This window comes from Manis pentadactyla, chromosome X (genome assembly GCF_030020395.1).
Source record: "Manis pentadactyla isolate mManPen7 chromosome X, mManPen7.hap1, whole genome shotgun sequence".
NCBI lineage: Eukaryota > Metazoa > Chordata > Mammalia > Pholidota > Manidae > Manis > Manis pentadactyla.
Genome location: NC_080038.1, coordinates 114,263,916 through 114,283,403, shown reverse-complemented (window position 1 = coordinate 114,283,403; position 19,488 = coordinate 114,263,916). Strand labels below are relative to the sequence as shown.

The window sequence follows — 19,488 nt, the reverse complement described above, 5'->3', positions numbered from 1 at the left end:
AGGAAACAATAAATATTAACATCGGTTGAATACCTACTATGTGCCAAGAACTTAGTGTTGAAGGTATATTAATTTATATAATCCAGGCACAGACTCTATGCAGTAGGTTCTACTATCATCTCTATTTTTCATTTGGAGGACCTGAGGTACAAAAGGAGTTGGTAGCTTACCCAGGCTCACATGGCCAGTAAGTGGTCAAGGTGGGATTTGAATTAAGGCAGTCTGATTCCAGAGCCCATTCCTTTCCCTACTCTGCTACACTGTATCTAGGAAGCATGGCCACTCAGATGCTATCTAACAGGGAAAGGGAAAAGACATGTAGGGCATCTATCCTATGTCTGTCTCCCTGTAAGCCACTTGAAACTTATTTTAGAGGTGTTCAAGATAGAGAAAATACAAAAATAATTCTGGGGACCCAGGTAGTAACTGACGCATCTGCAAGGAACTGCCAGTTGAGATTGCAGAAACGATGCTGTAGCAAACCAGAGATCTCAGTTCATTGTTGCTCCAACACTTCCTAGAGTGAATCTAATCCCTTTAAAAGTCTCTGATGCTACTGGCCTTTTATATATGTTATTTAATTTTCAAACAACCCAGTTATGTAGGCATTACTTTTGTCTTCTACCTTTCACAGGAAGAAACTAAAGTCCTAAGAGGACAACTATCTTGTCCAAGGTCACAGAGCTGGTAAGTGGCAGAGCAGCCTGGATTTAATTCATGCGGTTTGCTTTTAGAGCCCATGTGTTTAAATGTTACAAATGATGTAGGAAATCTGGAGTCCAGAAGCTTCTGTGAATCTGAGGTCAGAGCAATGAGTCAGCAATTTAGGGCAAAGCAGGAACCTGAAGACTAGCTAATTCAATAGCAAAGCCAGCGGTTGGTCAAAAGGCCAAGTTCAGAAGAGCCTCAAGTAATGAAGGAGCAGAACAGGGCAAAGTGGACTGGCAAACAACTTTGAGGACTAGTACAAAGGACATTTGAATGCCATAGGAACACCTGTCCCAGCCAGGAAACTTCGTGTATACTTTTTGTAAATGCAGGGACCAGTCCCATGGCTTATCTAGCCTAAGAGCTGTAGGGAGAAGTAGTTTCTGCACAAAGACTACCTCCTAGGGCAGCCTGTTTGCTTTTCAAGCAACTTTCACCATTCAAAATTTACTCTTTATGTTGACCTGTAATCTGCCTCCCTGCATTTTTCTCCTTTGGCCTTAGCTATTTTCTGCAGGACACAAATAAGTCTAATCCCCATCCACATAACACTCTTTTTCTCACCCCTAATAGTCTGTAATTTTTTTCATTTTCAATAGTCTCAAGCAACTGCTTATCTGAACGTGTTCTTTTGTGCCATTGCCATTCTATCCAGGCATTCCTGCTTACCCTACTTCTCCCTACAGCTCTTAGGCAAGATAAGCCATGGGACTGGTCCCTGCATTAACAAGAAGCATGCACGAAGTTTCCTGGCTGGGCACATTTTGGAGAAGGATTGATAGGATAAATTGTGCTGTCAGCCTAACATGATTGGAAAAATAGGCACAGACTGAATTTTGTCATGGAAAGGCTGGTTTCTTTGATCAAGAAAAGTTGAGTTTCCTAAGCCATGACTTCTCCAAGAGGAGATCTCATTTTGGACTTGCTATTGTCTGAGCTCATTCTTATGGATCATCCAAAATACCCTTAGAGCAGTTTGTTTCCATGGTAAACTCAGTTGTTGTTTGATTTTGCTTACTTATTTCTGGCCCTGAGGTCTTGGCCTCATTTAGTAAAGAGTATGAGGAAGGAATTCCCATTTCAGGTAAAGCCAACTTCAGCAACTCTTTCTCACTATCCCTGCAATTATTATGCACATCATCAAATAAATGCTTTCTTTATAGCTAACCTGATCATTTAAGACAAGCACTCAGTATTTAGAGGGATACAGTGTAAGTGTAATAAGGACAGAAAAAGTAGGCTTCATCTTACTTTGTTGATGACTTTAATAGCTAAATTAGTAAGAGTAACTAGAGACAGGTTAAGGAGACACAAAAGTTATGCATACTTTGTTTCATGAGAGAGAGAAATTGAAAGAGTTTGTACCAGACAGAAAGAGGAATGTGCCATACAGTATAGTCTGGAAAGATCACCCAAGATATACAGCTCCTTGGCCTCTGCAAGATGAGAAAGGAAGGAAAAATTGAAATAATGGCAACTATAAATGAAAAGTGGAGTTTGTGAATCAAAATTAGGAAGGATTTATGAACCACATAAAGAGAGAAATTCCATACTGGATACTTGTGAATTTTTCCAACCAGAAATCCTGCAAATTAAGAAAAGATGTACTAAGAAGTTGAGGCTGTATAAATTTATGAATTAAAAAACAAAGGAATGATCAGGTTTAAATTGGAACTCAAAGAAGCAGAAAAAATGATTTTAACAGAAGCTTGGAATCATATTTCATGAGGTTCCTTTCTACCATTGGGTGTGTACAAAGGTAGGGGCTCTGACTTGGCAAAGATCTAAATCCCAAAAGGTGTTGGTGTATAGCCTTTGTTATGTGGTGCCAGGGAATAGCAAGGGGTGGGAGTGGGGTGAAGAGCAGGACAAAACCTGGTTTAGGCACAAAAGAATGGGGGTGTGTGGAAAGCAGTACACAGAAGGCTGTAAAGACAGAGAGAGGAGTCTTCTAGATAGGCCAAAAATTACTGGATATTATAAGAGCTCTTTCTCAGTTCTGTTGCTGTCAAAGCCAGATTTGTAATGTGCAAGGGAGTCATGAGGCAGTTTTGGAAAATAAGCAGACCCCAGGATGCTGGGGAAACGGACTAAAACACACACACACACACACACACACACACACACACACACACACAAAATGGCATTATTGTGGAATAGCCTATAACCCAAACCCAACAGCAATTTAGGCCAAGGACACAGTCCTGTAAGCATAGTCACTAGTAGTATGAGCTTGGTACTGGAGAGGTTCCCCCAGCCCTAACCCACAGAAGCAGAAGCCAGGATTCCCAAGTGGGCTACATTGTTGTGAGTAGCTCCTGTTGAGGCAGGGCAGGAACATAGGACAAGCATCATGATTAAGTTTTCCTGCCTATAATGAAAAATGCTGAGATAAACAGTATAGTAAGAACAGGAAGGACCTCATCTTAAAGCTAAGATTCCATTTTAAAGAAAGTTGAGAAGATTCTTAACATATTCTCTGGTAATCAGACAATAGCCCAACAACCTATCTTAAGGCAGGGCAGGCAGTCTTAACTGATATGTCCCCACTGCTTGAGGGTAACCACTGTCTTGGAGAAGAACAGGATCAATAAATCCCTTCTGTTAAGTTTATCTTACAGAATTATTACAGTAGAGGACTCACTGTGGAAGACGACATAGTGTCCTTCACTAGAGAGAGACATCATGAGACCATAAGTCAAGGCTATGCCCAATAACTCCCCTCTGCCCTTTACCCCTTCCTGAAAGCCTTAAAAAGACAGAATCCCCAGCCTTTCAGCGTGCCTCGTCTCTGAGGACACCTGCACTTTTTCTCTCCTTAAATACGTACTTTTAAACTAAAGCTTTTTCACTGCTCAGTTTACTGCATTTTGTCTTTTTGCTATTTCATTCCATTTCCAAGTCTCCATTTTAGACCTGATATGTAGGGAGGGGCTGCTAAGAACTCAAATTTGGGCCTGCAAGTTCCCTTCACCTGGGTGACCTGGATGGAACTGCAACTGCAGGAGCCTGCCTGAAGTATCTCCTTTCTTTGGAAACTTCTCAGAACATAATCTCATTCCATCCTGTCCTCTGCAGCTCCCCCAAATCCTGGGGTGGTAGGGGCTAGTCCCCACACTGTGCAATCAAAGCAGATCCAAGCAGACACAGGATGCCAGGTGACCCTGGCTTTAAGAGTTGGCAAGGGCATCTGCCCTAGGCTGAGAACTTTCCCTCTGCACTTTCTTGTTCTCTGCTGCCTGCTAAGCAGCTGCCATTCCCTGCTGCTCTTGCTTTAATGAATTCCTTCCTTACCTACACTCATCTGACCTGCTCAAGAATTCTTAACTTGTTCAGAGTTAGGAACCCTCCCTCCTTCAGGTTGAGGTTTCACCTGATGCTCAGGGACAGACCTCCCCAGACGCAGCTGCTCGGCAACACTGTAAGAATTTAGAAGCTTTGGGGAGGAGATACTCTATGTTTTTTTTCCAGGTCAGGGAGAAAGAAAGGTTACATTGAGCACCCAAAGCAAAGGGAGTGAGTCAGAATCTCTCTTCTCATATCCCTGCTGTTGGCCAGTACGCCCTGAACAAGTCTTGAGTGCATATTGTGAGAAACATGAGGCAAACTCCTCTGACCTCATAATTTTGCTGAAGATGATGAAAAGGATGAGTGGGTCCTTTCTATTTCCAGTAGCAACAATTGGATAACAGGAATGGAAACCCTGCTGCCCATAAAATATGGGATGGGAGAACAAAAGGTCAAAGGGGCCAGTCCTTTATCAATAACTAGTTGATCTTCCTACACTGGGGAACTCTTTCTGGATTTTAAGATGACTACTTAATCCCTTCATACTACCACGTTGTTTATAATTTACCCCAGATGAGAAGTATATTTTCTTGCCAATGCTTAAAATGCAAAGATTTTCACCCCTGAACAAATTAAAAGAAACATAAAGTAAATGACCTTTATTCATTGGGATGCTCTCAGCTCTAGCTGAATAAAGAACATGTATTCTCACCTAAATTTTAAATGACAGAGTGCCCTGGACCAAAATCATAATGACATTTATCCTGTTATCTGATTGTGATGCCTCTAAGAGATTGAGGGTATTCAGAAATACAGTTGTCTTCATATTTCACACACATTTTTCACTCTTTTTGACAGTTATTAAATACATTAACTTTCTGATGGCAATTTCAATGTAATAACCATATGAGAAATGTAAGTCTTGTTTTCCCATCAGAAGAGAAGAAACTGGGAAGGATCTTGAGAGCCATAAATCAGAGAATGAAAGACCTTCAAGATGCCATTCAGGGAATAGGGTGAATTGTGTGTGTCAGAGTTGAACTGGATAAGAAATATAATGTAGTTATAGTTAAAGGGACTTTTCCACGCAGTATTTCCCTAACCCAGATAGAGAGATATGGCAGCCTTACCAGAATAATTAGTAAACAAGGAACGATACATACAACACAAGGTATTGAATTCTTGACTCTACCAAAATAAATCTATAAACAATGTAGGGGGAAAGGTTTGCTGAACCAGAGAGCTTGAAATCAATAATTTGGGATTAAATATTGGCTCAGGAGTACAGTACTCCATGAAGGACTTGAATTTATTTTCCTGAGGTGAGACTAGTTGACTCAGCTCTGTTGCATGGTTCTAGGCAGTACCCCTAACCTCAGCTCTAAGTCTCTTGCAAATGCAAGCTATTGGCCCCAAGGCAGATAGACCAAGTATCAGGCAAAGGGCCTGAATCTACCTGTAACAATGGAAAACTAATCCAAAGTGTATTCCTTCTTCATAAAAGAAAGATAGACATTATTAGTCATGATTATGCCACTTTTATTCAGAAACTATTTTAGGATCTGGATGGTTCTTTCTTAACCAACCCAAACATTACCATAAATGCTCAGGCGGCACCTGCAGCCGGGAGGGGCTTGGGCGGGGAACCCTGGGGCTCTAAAAACAAACAAACAAAAAAAGTGTTAAAAGTCCCAAATGAATCATTTCTGGGCCTTTTAGCTAAGATCAAGTGTCGTATCTGTTCTTCTCAGTTCAATATCTGATATGTCCTTTATCTGAGGACAATATATTAAATGCATTTTTGGAGCAGGGAGATGGACTAGGAGCTTGCTTTGGCCACTCCACCCTTTGACCTGGTATTGCATTACCTCCAGAAACAGTGCACCCCTCCCATCAAAAAAAAAAAGTCCCAAGTGAGCCCCAAAAAATAGTGGAACCCAAGCACAACAGAGAATTTTTTTCAGGTTGGCTGGTGGTATTATCCCTATCATTGTTTTTGAGGCAAAACAGGTTGATTTCTTGTTCATTGTAAGTAAGGACCTTTTCTTTCAGACACCACCAGACTACTATATTCATTTCGTGCTTCTTTGGCAACTCATTTCATTTTGCTTCATTGCTTTTTTGTTTTTAATTCTCAATGTTACCCAAGTAATATATGTATACAGTTAAAAAAATAAAGTTTAAATTGACAAAAGTGGTCCCTTTATTCATATTTCTCCACTCCTGGGCCCCATTTGAAACTTTTAACCTAATTGAGTATTCACCTCCATATTTCTAAGTGATATGCTTTTATTGCAATTTCTTGATTCATCAGCATTATACCTGGTATATTAACTTCTTGTAATGGAAGATGAGAAATTTAAGCTACCTTCTCTCATACACACCTTCATTTCTATTATTATTTAAAATACCATGCCTACGTAAGCAATATTCACTGTTGGACCAAGTTGTCCACCATGATTCTATTTCTTTTCCCTTATAATTTTTTGTCACTAATTCTCTTTTTTGTTTTCCTTTGCCTTGTTTTCTGTTTACCTATCATTAACTTTTCCCCCAAATGTCCCTCCAGAGTTGTCAAATGCCCATCAATATTTTTGTAAGTACTCAAATACTTAGAGTTGCAAAAAAATCTACCAGTTCAATTTTTTCCTGGAAGCCTCTTTCCCACCACCCTGTATTCTCCTATTTCGATCTAAAACTTCTACTTCTGTTCTCTAGGCCTGGAGCATAATTTTTGTCCTATAACCTTTCATCATTCTGTGTTGGATCACCTATTTCATAGGTCCTCCTATCTTTCTAGGTTTATTTCCTCACTTTGATGAAGCATATGCAACCTAAGAAAAGCTACATGGAAATTAAAGTTTTGAGTTCTTATAACCTATCTTTTCTTAAGGGTTTTTTTCAAGTTGGAGAATTTCTTGGCAATTCTTGGCTATGTAACAGCAATACATTATAAAAGTGATTAGAAACTATGTGAATGTGAGGTGGAAGGCTGAGGCTTGCTGATCAGTGAGTTTGCAGAATGGTGATCAGGCAGAAGCTGGCCTTTTTATAGGGACACTCCAAATAGCAGAGTTATTTTTCTCTAAGGACTTTTGTTTCTTGAAGAAGAGTTATCCACTTCATTATCCTGAGCAGAATAGTAGCGGTATATACTTGGCTGTGTCTAGGAACAGGATACAGGGAAGGAGTGCTCCATATATATATGCTCCATATGAGATTTTCACATGATCTTGTGCTGTCAGCTCCATGCTTTATCCCCATCCTACACTACTGCCCTTGAGTCTGGAGCCTCCCCAGTTCAATTTGTCTAGAAACTAAGCTTCTTGTCTCCTATTGGAGAAAGACAGATAGTCATGAAGCACCTGCCTGGATCAGAAGAGGGGACCTGGTAAGTCCAAACACTCTGTGTATTATCTTTCAACCAATCATTCTGTTATCATTTCACATCACTTCCCTACTGTGTGCAGTATCTGTGCCTCCAAGCTCTGAGCTTCAAGTTCTGCCAGACTGTGGAGGTTGCCTCTCATTGCTCTTCTCCCTCTGCAGACAATTATGTTATAAATTCCTTTTCTCTGCAGAATCCAATTACCCTTTTCCTTCTACTTTTTATTTCCTAAAAATCTATCGAGATCTTTTATCTGCTGTTGTATCCTCTCCTATTTTCTTAGTCCCTGTTGGTTAATACCTTTTATTATTCCTATCCTTGACATTTTGATAAAGGTTTGCAAGGGAAACAAGATAAACTCATGTGGTCAATTTGCTATATTTAACTTAGAGGTTTGTTTATACATTACTTTTCTATAAGCAAGGTGGTTTGTATGTTCTTCTCTGTTTATCTATGATTATGGTTGATTTAGTGGAGCTTTAACTAAAGGGACAAGAAGGCTAAATTAAAGTAGCCTGTATATGAAGATTAGTTTTGACTCCAACTCAGTAATACTTCTTAAGGTCCTATAGAAAGTAATATTATTTTTCTATATTTTAGGGAACATTATCAATACCCTTTTGGGCTTATTACTAATTAGCAAAAATAATCAGTTTACATAGAAGTTAGGAACTGGTAGGAGAAATATGTGTGCATACATAGAAATACATAGATATGTGGCTTTAGATACTTAAAAGTAGATGTTGCTAAGGTGATTGATGTATTCTTTTAAGCAAACAGATGCAAGGCAACTTTTAGGATAACTCTGGATTTCAGAGGGTCAGGGAGGAGAAATTAATCAAGTAGAAAAGAAAATCTCTTAATTAGGCAAAAAAAGACAGAAACTGCAAATGGAGGGTCATGTTTCTAATTTTTCTCTTCTTTCTTCTTGGCTTGCAACAAGGGATACATAGAGGGACAGGAAAAGCCTAGGAAACTATAAAGGCCTGGAAATCTAGGAAGGGAAATCAGGGTTAGATTAAATAGTGGCTAATGGCTGAGTTGTATTGTGACCACAATCATTAAATTCAACAATGATCTTTTTGGCAGCTATGTGCTCACTAGGTTCTGTGAGAATGCAAGGATGATCAAGACCCAGTTCTCGCCATCAAGTAATTTTCGATCTAGCATTTGAGTATAAATATCCACATAACTTTAATACAAGACAAGAGAAAGGGGCTTTAGGTAGAAGCACAGGGCCATGCAATTCGAAGACAGAGAGATCAGACTCATGGGAGTGGGGAGAGAAAAAGAGAAAATGTTTAGTGAGGGAGGAAGTGTTCAATGGAGGTAGGAAGATGAGTAGAAAAAGGGACTGAGGGGCAGCATGAGCAAATAGCGTAACACTGGCAAAGTACAGACTTGGGGGAAATCAACCCCAACTTGATCATTTAAGTGATTCAGCTAGGTCTCTGCCCTATACAATGTGTTCTACTCTGAGCTTCCCTTGGAAGAAAGGGGTCTTTGACTTAAGCACATCTCTAGTTTTGATAGCAGAGATAGCACTACTGTATCTTTCCCAAATGGTCAGGCACAACCTTCTCAACTGAATAGAGGAGAGAAAATGCATGAATTAGAAGATGCACTGAAATAATTCTGATAATAAGGCATCCTTACTGTTTCTTTAATGAATATCCTGCTTTCTGGGTTCTTGTGAGCAGTGCCCATTTAGACAACAAAGGAATTGTCCATTCTGTGACAAGCACTCTGGGGACAGATTAGTGAAACAAGACTGAGTCTCTGCCCTCAGTGAGCTCAGGCCATGATGGTTACATGTGGAGTGCAGGTCTCCACACCTTTTGAGCCTCATTTTCCTCATCTCTGAAAATGGAGCTTAGAATGGCTTTCCTACTGTGGATAAAATGAGAGTTCCTGTGGCCAGGATTCTCACCTGGCCCTGGTTGACTAGCTCACTGCACACCTGCACGCAATATATGGCTGTTAACTCTATAAAAAGAGCTCTGCCCAGTGCTCTGGGCATGACATGGTGGCAGGGCTGCAAGGCTGGAAGAGAGCAGAGCAGAGGACAGAGGCCCAGAGGATGGCTTTGTGGGGTGACTGTGCAGGATGGCTGTGCAGATAGAGGGGCCCAGAGGACAGCTGTGAGGACAGAGGGGCCCAGAGGCAGAGACTTCTTGCTGCATGCAGATGCACTCTGAGTGAATGGGATTTTAGTGACTGACCTGCCGCCTGTTATAAAGTTGGGTATAATTCTTTCACCCCAAGAATGTTTTGCTGTCATTTTCTTTGGTCACACTGAATCCATAGCAAACTTGCCCAGGGCTGAAACCCATTGTCAAGACACCCAAATAGGGATCTGGTGAGATTTAAATTACTGTATGTGAAAGAACAGTTAGAAAGTATGAAGGGCATTATAAACATTCAGTCACACAGTCGTGTGAGTCTGGTTATCATCCCCCACTCTCAGCTCCACTGCTGCATGGCATAGAAGAATCTTCTGGGCAAGGCTGAACCAGGGTGAGTGCCTACCCTGCTACTTGCTGCAGTATGAGTCAGATGAATGCCCTAACTCCGACACATTTGCCTGGCTTTCTAACACTCCCTGACACTCTTTGTAGAATAAGCCTATTTCTAACTGATCGATCCATTGGGAAAATGGATTCTTAGCTGGGAGCACTCAGGTGTCTGAACACGGCCTGAGTTCTTTCTGCTGGGGCCCTTGAGCATCTGTTTCAACAAACTGCAACTGTTCCCCCAAGTGAACCTTGTTAGGCTCTGCAGCTGAGCTCTTTTCTTCCAAGTTGGGAGTTCAGTAGCAAACCAAAAGCTTTCAGAAATCTATAGGTGGATTACTTTCACTGCAAATATTGCTATTCATGCAAATGCATTCACCTGAGAATAATGGAAGAAAGGCCAATTTACAGCTCGCTGCTTTTAGAAGAAGGGGGAGTGGGCTTTGGAAATTGATTGCTTGGGTGAACACAATTTGTACTAAGTTTGCCTCTCAATTGGACTTGTGACAGCTTTCAGCTATGTTTGAAACACCAGAGAAATTTCTCTTTTGTCCCTTGAAGGGGAAGTGGCTAAATTGATTTGGATTATTTGTCTGGAAAACTGTCTTGCTATCTGGAAAACTGTCTCTCTGGATGCATAAAACAGCCTCTTTTATAAAGACAGGGCCCTGGGCCATGGCTACTTTCTATAATTACAAATTGCACAACATTTATCAGCAATAAAAATGCATAGTTTCTCTTTGGAAATGTTCTGGCTGAGTTGTAGCTGTTTATCATTATTTCTAAATAAAAAGCTCCGAATGAGTTGTGACAACTGCCAGACAGGTGTTATTTTTAAATAAATAAATAAATAAACAAAACACCGGAAGAATTATGATTACATTTTTCAAAGAAGTGTCATCTTAGGTAGTTAGAATAATAATCCTGAGCCCTGGTCTCTCCCACCAGCCTGCACCTGGGGAAGCTGAGTGACAGCTCTAAGCGGGAGAGGGGGTGGACTTGCTTAAAGTATTGACGCTCCAGAGTTATATGGGAGATGGAAGGAGCATAAAGGTTGGATGGCCACCTGGTAACTTGCCTATTTCCATATAGTACCTGCTGAGTAAGTTGGAGGAAACTTGGTGGGTCCCTTTAGATAACTAGAGAGTGGCCTTTGCTGCAACCGACAGATTTTGCGGTGTTGAATTATTGTTGTCATTCGTCTCCATATATTGCTTGATCTCTGTTTTTATTTGGCATTCATCTATTGATTACTTAGGAGCATGTTGTTAAGCTTCCATGTGTTTGTGGGCTCTTTTGCTTTATTTGTGTATTTTATTTCTAGTTTCATACCTTTGTGTTCAGAGAAGCTGGTTGGTACAATTTCAATGTTTTTGAATTTACTGAGGCTCTTTTTGTGGCCTATTCCTGATCTTAGGGGAATATGATCTATTCTTAAAAATGTTGCATGTGCATTTGAGAAGAATGTGTATCCTGTTGCTTTTGGATGGCGTGTTCTGTAGATGTCCATTAGGTCCATCTGTCCTAATGTGTTGTTCAGTGCCTCTGTCTCTTTATCTCTTAACTTATTTTCTGTCTGGTTGATCTGTCCTTTGGGGTGAGTGGTGTGTTGAAGTCTCCTAAAATGAATGCATTTCATTCTATTTCCCCCTTTAATTATGTTAGTATTTCTTTTACACATGTAGGTGATCCTCTGTTCAGTGCATAGATATTTATAATAGTTATATCCTCTTGTTGGACTGACCCCTTTATCATTATGTAATGTCCTTCTTTGTCTCTTGTTACTTTCTTTGTTTTGAAGTCTATTTTATTTCATAGAAGTACTGCAACTCTTGCTTTTCTCTCCCTATTGTTTGCATGAAATATCTTTTTCCATCCCTTTACTTTCAGTCTGTGTATGTCTTTGGGTTTGAAGTGAGTCTCTTGTAGGCAGCATATAGATGGGTCTTGTTTTTTTATCCATTCAGTGACTCTGTGTCTTTTGATTGGTGCATTCAGACCATTTACATTTAGGGCGATTATCAATAGTTATGTACTTATTCCCATTGCAGGCTTTAGATTCGTGGTTACTGTAGGTTCAAGGGTAATTCCCTTACTATCTAACCATCTAATTTAACTCACTCAGTATGGTATTACAAACACAACCTAAAGGTTCTTTTTTTTCCCTCCTTTTTCTTCCTCCTCCATTCTTTATATGTTAGGTATCATATTCTGTAATCTTTGTCTATCCTTTGATTGACTTTGGGGGTAGTTGATTTGGTTTTGCATCTGCTTAGTAATTAATTGTTATATTTTGCTGTGGTTTTATTTCCCCTGGAGATAGCTATTTAGTCTTCAGAGCACTTCCATCTTCATCAGTCCCTCCAAAATGCACTGTAGAGGTGGTTTGTGGGAGGTAAATTCTCTCAGCTTTTGCTTATCTGAAAATTGTTTAATACCTCCTTCAAATTTAAATGATAACCTTGCCAGGTAGAGTATTCTTGGTTTGGGAACCTTCTTTTTATTGTGTTAAATATATCATGCCACTCCCTTCTGGCTTATAAGGTTTCTGTTGAGAAATCTGATGATAGCCTGATGGATTTTCCTTTGTATGTGATCTTTATTTTGTCTCACCTGCTTTTAAAAGTGTGTCTTTATCCTTGACCTTTGCCATTTTAATTATTATATGTCTTGATGTTGTCTTCCTTGGGTCCCTTGTGTTGGGAAATCTGTGCACCTCCATGGCCTGAGAGACTATCTCCTTCCCCAGATAGGGGAAATTTTCAGCAATTACCACCTCAATGACACTTTCTATCCCTTTTTCTCTCTCTTCTTCTTCTGGTACCACTATAATGCAAATATTGTTCCATTTGGATTGGACACAGTTCTCTCAATATTCTTTCTTTCTTAGAGATCCTTTTTTCTCCCTGTGCCTCAGCTTCTTTGTATTCCTCTTCTCTAATTTCTATTCTATTTACCATCTCTTCTTCTACATCTAATCTGCTTTTAAATCTCTCCATTGTATGTTGCATTTCAGATATGGAATTTCTTAATGATTGAATCTCCATCCTAAATTTGTCCCTGAGTTTCTTGAACATTTTTCTGTACCTGCATGACCATGTTTATGATTTTTATTTTGAACCCTCTTTCCAGAAGATTGGTGAGTTCAGTTTCATTTGGCCCTTTTTCTGGGTTAGTGTGATTTTGGTCTGAGCCAGGTTCCTTTGACATTTCATATTTCTATGTGGCACCCTCTAGTGCCCAGAATCTCTAGTCTCTGGAGCTACTCATTCCCTGGTGTGAAGTTGGGGGTGGTAGGGGAGTGGCACTGGTGCCTGAGGGGAGAAAAGAGTTGTTTCCTGATTCCTGTCTGCAGTGCCTGTCTCCAGTGTGAGAGCCAGTGGGATGAGCACACAGGTGTGCTTTATGTCTCTAGCTGTTGCAGGTGGCACCTCCCTCTGACTGGCCTGATGCCAGCACAGTGACTACTGGTTTGCAAGCTGGTGCCGGCAGGCCAGGAGGAAGGTGAAGCAGGTTGCATGTCACAGTGGGGGGCCTCAGAGCTGAGTAGCCAGCCAGAGGGATGGAGTGCCTGAAGCACCTCAAAGTTCCCAACCTGCTGGGCAGAGTGCACCCAGACAACCTTGTCCACCTATCCCTTCTCCCACGCAGCAAGCTCCATGCAAACCCTGCCCCTTCAGCAGCCCTCTATCTACTAGGAAGCTTCTGATACCACCTGTCTTTCCTTTGTCCCAGAGTGGCAGGATGTGGATCCCCATCCTCCACAAATGGCCAGAATCTCACTGTCTCAAGCACTCCACCTGTCCCAGCTCCCTAACCTCCCCAACCTCCAGAGCACCACACAATGTAGGTTTGTGTTCCAAAGCAGATCTGCAGGGCTGGGTGTTCAGCAGTCCCAGGCTTCGATCCCCTCCCCACTCTGTTTCTCTTCCTCCCGCCAGTGAGCTGAGGTGGGGGAAGGGCTTGGTCCCGCTGGGTCAAGGCTTTGGTACGTTACCCTGTTTTGTGAGGTCTACTCTGTTCTCCATGTGTATGCAGTCTGGTGCAGCCTTCTTTCCTGTTGCTGTTTTAGGGTTAGTTGTATTAACTATATTTTTGTACCATATGTGGCTTTGGGAGGAGTTCTCTGTCTCACCTCTCACGCCACCATCTTGAATCGATCTCTCAGGTAAATGATTTTTATAAGATCATATGGCCAAAAGAATGTGAAGAATTTTCAGAAGAATATTCAGAATTACTAAATATTTTTAAATAGTGTTTTTGTGGAAAGGGAAATACAAATGGAATTGCATTGTCAGGCTAGGCGAAATCTGAGGAGTGAATGTCTAATCATCTTCAAGTTTATGAAGATGAAAGAGTGATGCAGCCTAGCTGTTCTTGATTTCTTCAGGGATACTAGCAAGAAGGAATGGACTATATCTATGAAATGACATAAAGAAGGCACTATGTCCTGTGGTGAAACCTCTGGAATAAATGGTCCATGGATGATGGCCAGTTCCACAGTTAGCCATGGGCCTAGGTTGATTTGCTCAAATGCTTTCTCAGTTACAAGGGTCAAATGAGCTAACCTTTTGAAACACAAGGCTTAAGATACAAAAACATACTTCTGGTTCCAGATTTATGTTACTTTCCATCCATTGCTTTAGAAAGATACACTGCATTTAACTATTTTCATATTTTAATTGCAATAATTTGGGGATGTAACTTACATTTTTATATAATGTGAAAAACATTCTTTATCATTTTAAATAAAGTACTCTCATCTAAAATCCTGAATTGGTATTGATTCTAAAAAAGCAATTTATATCATTCCTGAGAACAATATTTAAATTTCAGGGTAAGGGGTCTGGGATGCATATTCTTTGAGAACGTATCTAACATGATCTTTAGAGTTGGGGGAAAATAAGGCAGGTAACTGCTGAAAATACATCAAGATAGGATAAAGGAGTCTGATCTGTAACCTCCGGATAGGTTATATGTATATGGCAGGATATATGTGTATGTATATCCAGATCCAAAATCTCTTTAATATGTGTGATTTGAGAATTGCATAGTGAAGTGGAACTCATAGCACCTTCCTTAGGTATAGTGATGCTACCTATCAAGCAAGCTCCACAGAAATAAAATGCTTTTCTCAGTACAATTATAATTTCCATAATGTGCAGTTTTTCATTGATCTTTCATGAATTTCTCTTGTGCTTATAACTGACCTAGGCACTTAGTCAATTATCAATGAAGTCAATATTCCATCCACCTTTCTATCAGCAACCAGAAATCACTTGCAATCACCATGTCTAGACTTAGTTCTCTAGAGTACTTAAAACAGTGTAGGCATATAAGAAATGATTAATAATACAGATAAGTCTATGCATCAAAGGGGAGTGGAATATAACTTTTATAAATTTTTTGAAATGCTTTCATTTTAAGCAGACCTGAAATTGACCTAAGGCAGTATCAATAACCTGCAAATATGGACAAAACATTATTTTCTTTGAAGTGAAATATGAACAAAATGTGTATTTAATCATTACTATTAACCTGTAATGCTCGTAGTGTCTAGTAGGTCTGTCAGGTTTTTTTATCTAGATAATCTCCTGAAGTCACAACCTTTGGACGTGTAACAAATAAAGTTGCACTAATTTCCCCACCCAGTCTCTGAATGCTTTATAAGCACTTGAGTCAGCCTCAGGGTTCTCCTTCATGGACTTGTCCTCAGCTCTGGTGTTTGATAGGACAAATCTTCTAAACATCAGAACTCAAGTGTTCCCTACTTAAACTAGTTGTTGAGTCCTGTCTCTTTGATTCCAAAGAGGGGAACTTGGAGTTCCTGGTACTTGAACCTGACCTGAATATATTTTGTTTTGACCATTGACTATTCCAGGTGGAGTCCTATAGACTAGTATTTATCTTACTGGGTTCACAAACTCCTTAAAAATCTTATGAAATGTATGGACCATTGCCCTAGAAAACTTTTTATAACAATCCTGGTTTATTTACAGATCCCCAGAAACCCATCCATTAGCCCCAAATTAAGAACTACTTCAAATTGTCGCAGGAGCTCAGTAATACTTTGGAGCTAGATTCAAAGATGACAGGAAAGTGGTAGATTACAAAGGGTTTTTGGAAAATGTAATTCCCATCTTAAGCAAATTTGTGTAACTTATCCCCTAGTTTGATGTTGTCCAGAGACTCAGGTTGCATTGAAACAGGGATGAGCTAAAAATTTAATATAAAACTATATGTGGAAAATAATATAGCAGTTTTGTTTATATTGCTAAGATTAATGTCAGAGTATTTTCTTTTGTATGTGTGCAACTTCTGGGTTGGCAGAAATACTAAAGTTCATCTTGTCCAACAACATTTCTGATGCTTGAATCCTCTCTGTGTTGATCAGTTTTCTTCTTGCTTCAGAGTTAGCCAGCATATTTTTAATGTGTGGTGAGGGAGCAATTATTTTTTAAACAATTGGCTTGAGAATTTAAATATACTTTTTATATGAGGAAAATTTAGCCTATTGTGACCTCAGGTTTTTTTTTTCAAAATAAAGTAAATGGATTCATGCAGTAAATGAATATAAAATAGACCTTTTTTTTTCCTGATCTGTTTCTATCTAGATTCTAAGGTTTAGCTCTTGCATTTGTTGACATGGAATCGTTCTTTTTTCTATGCTAAGAGATGCAATCCGTTTTTGAATGAAAAGAGAAGATCACTGCTGGAATACATAAAGAAAAATTCAGTCACTTATTTACAAAATGCTTTTCTCTCTGTGACAACCAGCATTCACTACCTAAATTAATAGCATATTTTGGAAACTAGCCTTTTAAACCATGAATATTCTAACTCAACAACTTAGAAATGTGTGAAGAGAACAAGTTATTTCTGCATGGCCGTTCCAGGAATTCTAGGTATGCTTCCTTCCCTCCTGTTTGATCAAACCCCTGGATTCCAAATATCTTTATTGTTTCACAAATTCTTATCCCTCTTTTACTTTCACGTTAAGGAGTGTGGGAACCCCTACTTTATGCATGAGAAAGGACTGAAAAGTAATGAGACCAACCTCATCAACAACATATATGTAGTGAATGAATATTGACCTTCAAAGCAACCAATTTGGAAGCCTGCACAATTATCCCAATATCATTGTTAAAAATAGTTTAAAATTTTGTTTTAGGGCTAGTTTATGAATAATATATGCTGTTCCACTGGCCAATGGAGCTATATCTGTAGTTACCACCCTTGTTTCTAATTAAGATCACCTACAGAGCTTTCAAAATATGATGCCCAGGACTACCTTAGGAGATTCTAATAAATTGGTGTGGAGTGTGGCCTGGGCATAGGGTTTTTTGGATTTCCCCAGTTGGTTCTACTATGCAGCTAAGGTTGAGAACCACTGGGCTAAAGGTTGAACAAGGTTCTGAAGGCACCTAATAGCTTATCTGCCACCTAAGAATGCTTTAAAACCAAATTTTACAGTTTAAAGCCATTCAAAGTGAAGTAATAGATTAGCCACTCAGGTAATTTACCATGATTTCTCTAGTCCGATGGCTAATTTAGTACTGTTTCCTATAAGCACATTGCCGAGAAAGCCACCGAACTGTCTTTAATAAAAGAAATCTAGAAGGGAAGCATATTCACAGTCCTATCCCTGAAGGGAAGCAGGGCAGTCCTATTAATTTGACTTTCAATTGACTAGGTGTAGATTTGCATTTAGTTTGTTGAAGATTATTTTTGTTCTGCACTATTTTGAATAAATGGACACTGAACTAATCTGTTTTTACCATTTAACAGCAATGAAGGGGTTTTTGTTTGCTTTTTCTGCAGAGAGAAAGGAGCAGTGAAAAATGCCCTTTTTACTCTATGTTCTTAGCTTATGTAGATTTGAGATTTTTTTTCCAGCTTCATGGTACATGCTCTTTCTATAAACAATTTCTCCACAATGCTGATTTTTTAAATTAAATTTGGCTTATAGGATGAGATACTATCTAATACTCCTGAAGTTCCAAATGATTTTACAGAAATGCTTGATGTGGTAGAAACATTTTTAGCTCTCCCTCAGATGAATGAGGTTTGACTTTTACTGTGTGCACAAACATATTTATTTGAACAATACATTTGATCAAATTAGATTTAGGAGAAGAACTCACTTAGTGATGATAAAACACAAAACAAAACTACAACACCTTACCAATAAGATGGATGATAAAAATATAGTTATAGGAAGAATAAGAGGAATGTTGAAATTATGGCTTATGTGTTTTCTTTGGAAATAGAAACTGTTAAGTGAAAAGAAACAAACAAAACCCTTCACTGTGGAAAACCTCCATATTGTTGATGGTGAACCAAAAATAGTCCTCAAATCCACTGGTAAGGCTGGTACATTTATTCTCTTGATGATGCTGTTGGTGTTGTTCTCTCTCTCTTAATGAAAGTCAGAATGTTAATTGTTAAAGAATTTAATTATAGGTGTTTAGAACTTCCTGTGAGAAACTGGTACAATCTCAATTGATAAGCAGGTTTGGGGGATCTGAAAGAAAATGCTGAAATACAAGCATCTCCCAATTCCCACAAAACCTACCCTTTCAAAAATTCCATATAATTCCACTGTCCATGTAAAATTTCAGAAATGTCTCTCATATGAGATGAAGAACATCTCTTATTTACTGAGGTTGTAAAGAACCTTTTAAAAAGATTAGATGTATTTCATGCATGTAATCACAGACCAATACCTTGTCCCCTCTCATTCTTTAAAAATATCATAACTACTGTTTATTGAATTTATGCTAGACGCCAGCCCCTGTGGTCTATATATTAGGTTGAAGCATAACATTGTCATATTTGACCATTGTTGATCTACATAAACAACCACTGCATATGGTTCAACCTAATACACTATTTCAATTTATCCTTAGAACTACAGTATGAGGTAATCACTATTATCCTCATTTCACAGATGAAGAAGCTGAGGTTCAGAGAGTTATTTATCTTGAGTCTTGGTGGATGAATGATTGGCTCAATTCCAAAGTAAGTGATTTTCTAGTTTGATACTGTCTTTGACATTTTCCAATTCATTTAAATGATGTAAGCATAAGATGCATCTATGATAAGGGTTCAACTTTCAATCGTGAAAGTATAGAGAAGTGTTGATGGCTATAAGTTATTTTAGTTACACTAAATTAGAAGCTACAAATTAAGAAGGAATGGCAAGATATAAAAGGATGAATGCCAAAGAAAAAAGGAAATTTTGCACTAGTTTAGTAGGATAGAGCTAAATGTTATCTTTGGCACTTATTAAAAATCAGTATATATAACTAATACATATAATAACTAACAGTAATACATAGAAAGTACTATAAAATAATAATAAATATTAAAAGTAATAACTATACATACTTAGCCATATGGGGATGAAACCTTGCAATAATTTACTATGTGACTTGAAGCCTTTTAACTTTCAACTCTGAGCCTCAGCTTACCCATATGTAAGATGAAGGGTTTGACTTAACTAATCTTTTTTTATGTTTTAGTTTTATTTATTTAATTTTTAAATTTCCTTTTATATACATTAATATTATGCTTTGAACATAATATTCT

At 38.9% G+C, this 19,488-nt stretch overlaps 1 non-coding gene across 1 annotated transcript; it reads left to right on the top strand.

Moving 5' to 3' along the window:
• Nucleotides 1-5,695: 5,695 nt before the first annotated feature.
• On the top strand, nucleotides 5,696-5,886 carry LOC118934454 (U2 spliceosomal RNA). Its single transcript, XR_005033474.1, has one exon. It is a non-coding gene; the product is annotated as a U2 spliceosomal RNA (small nuclear RNA).
• Nucleotides 5,887-19,488: the final 13,602 nt, after the last annotated feature.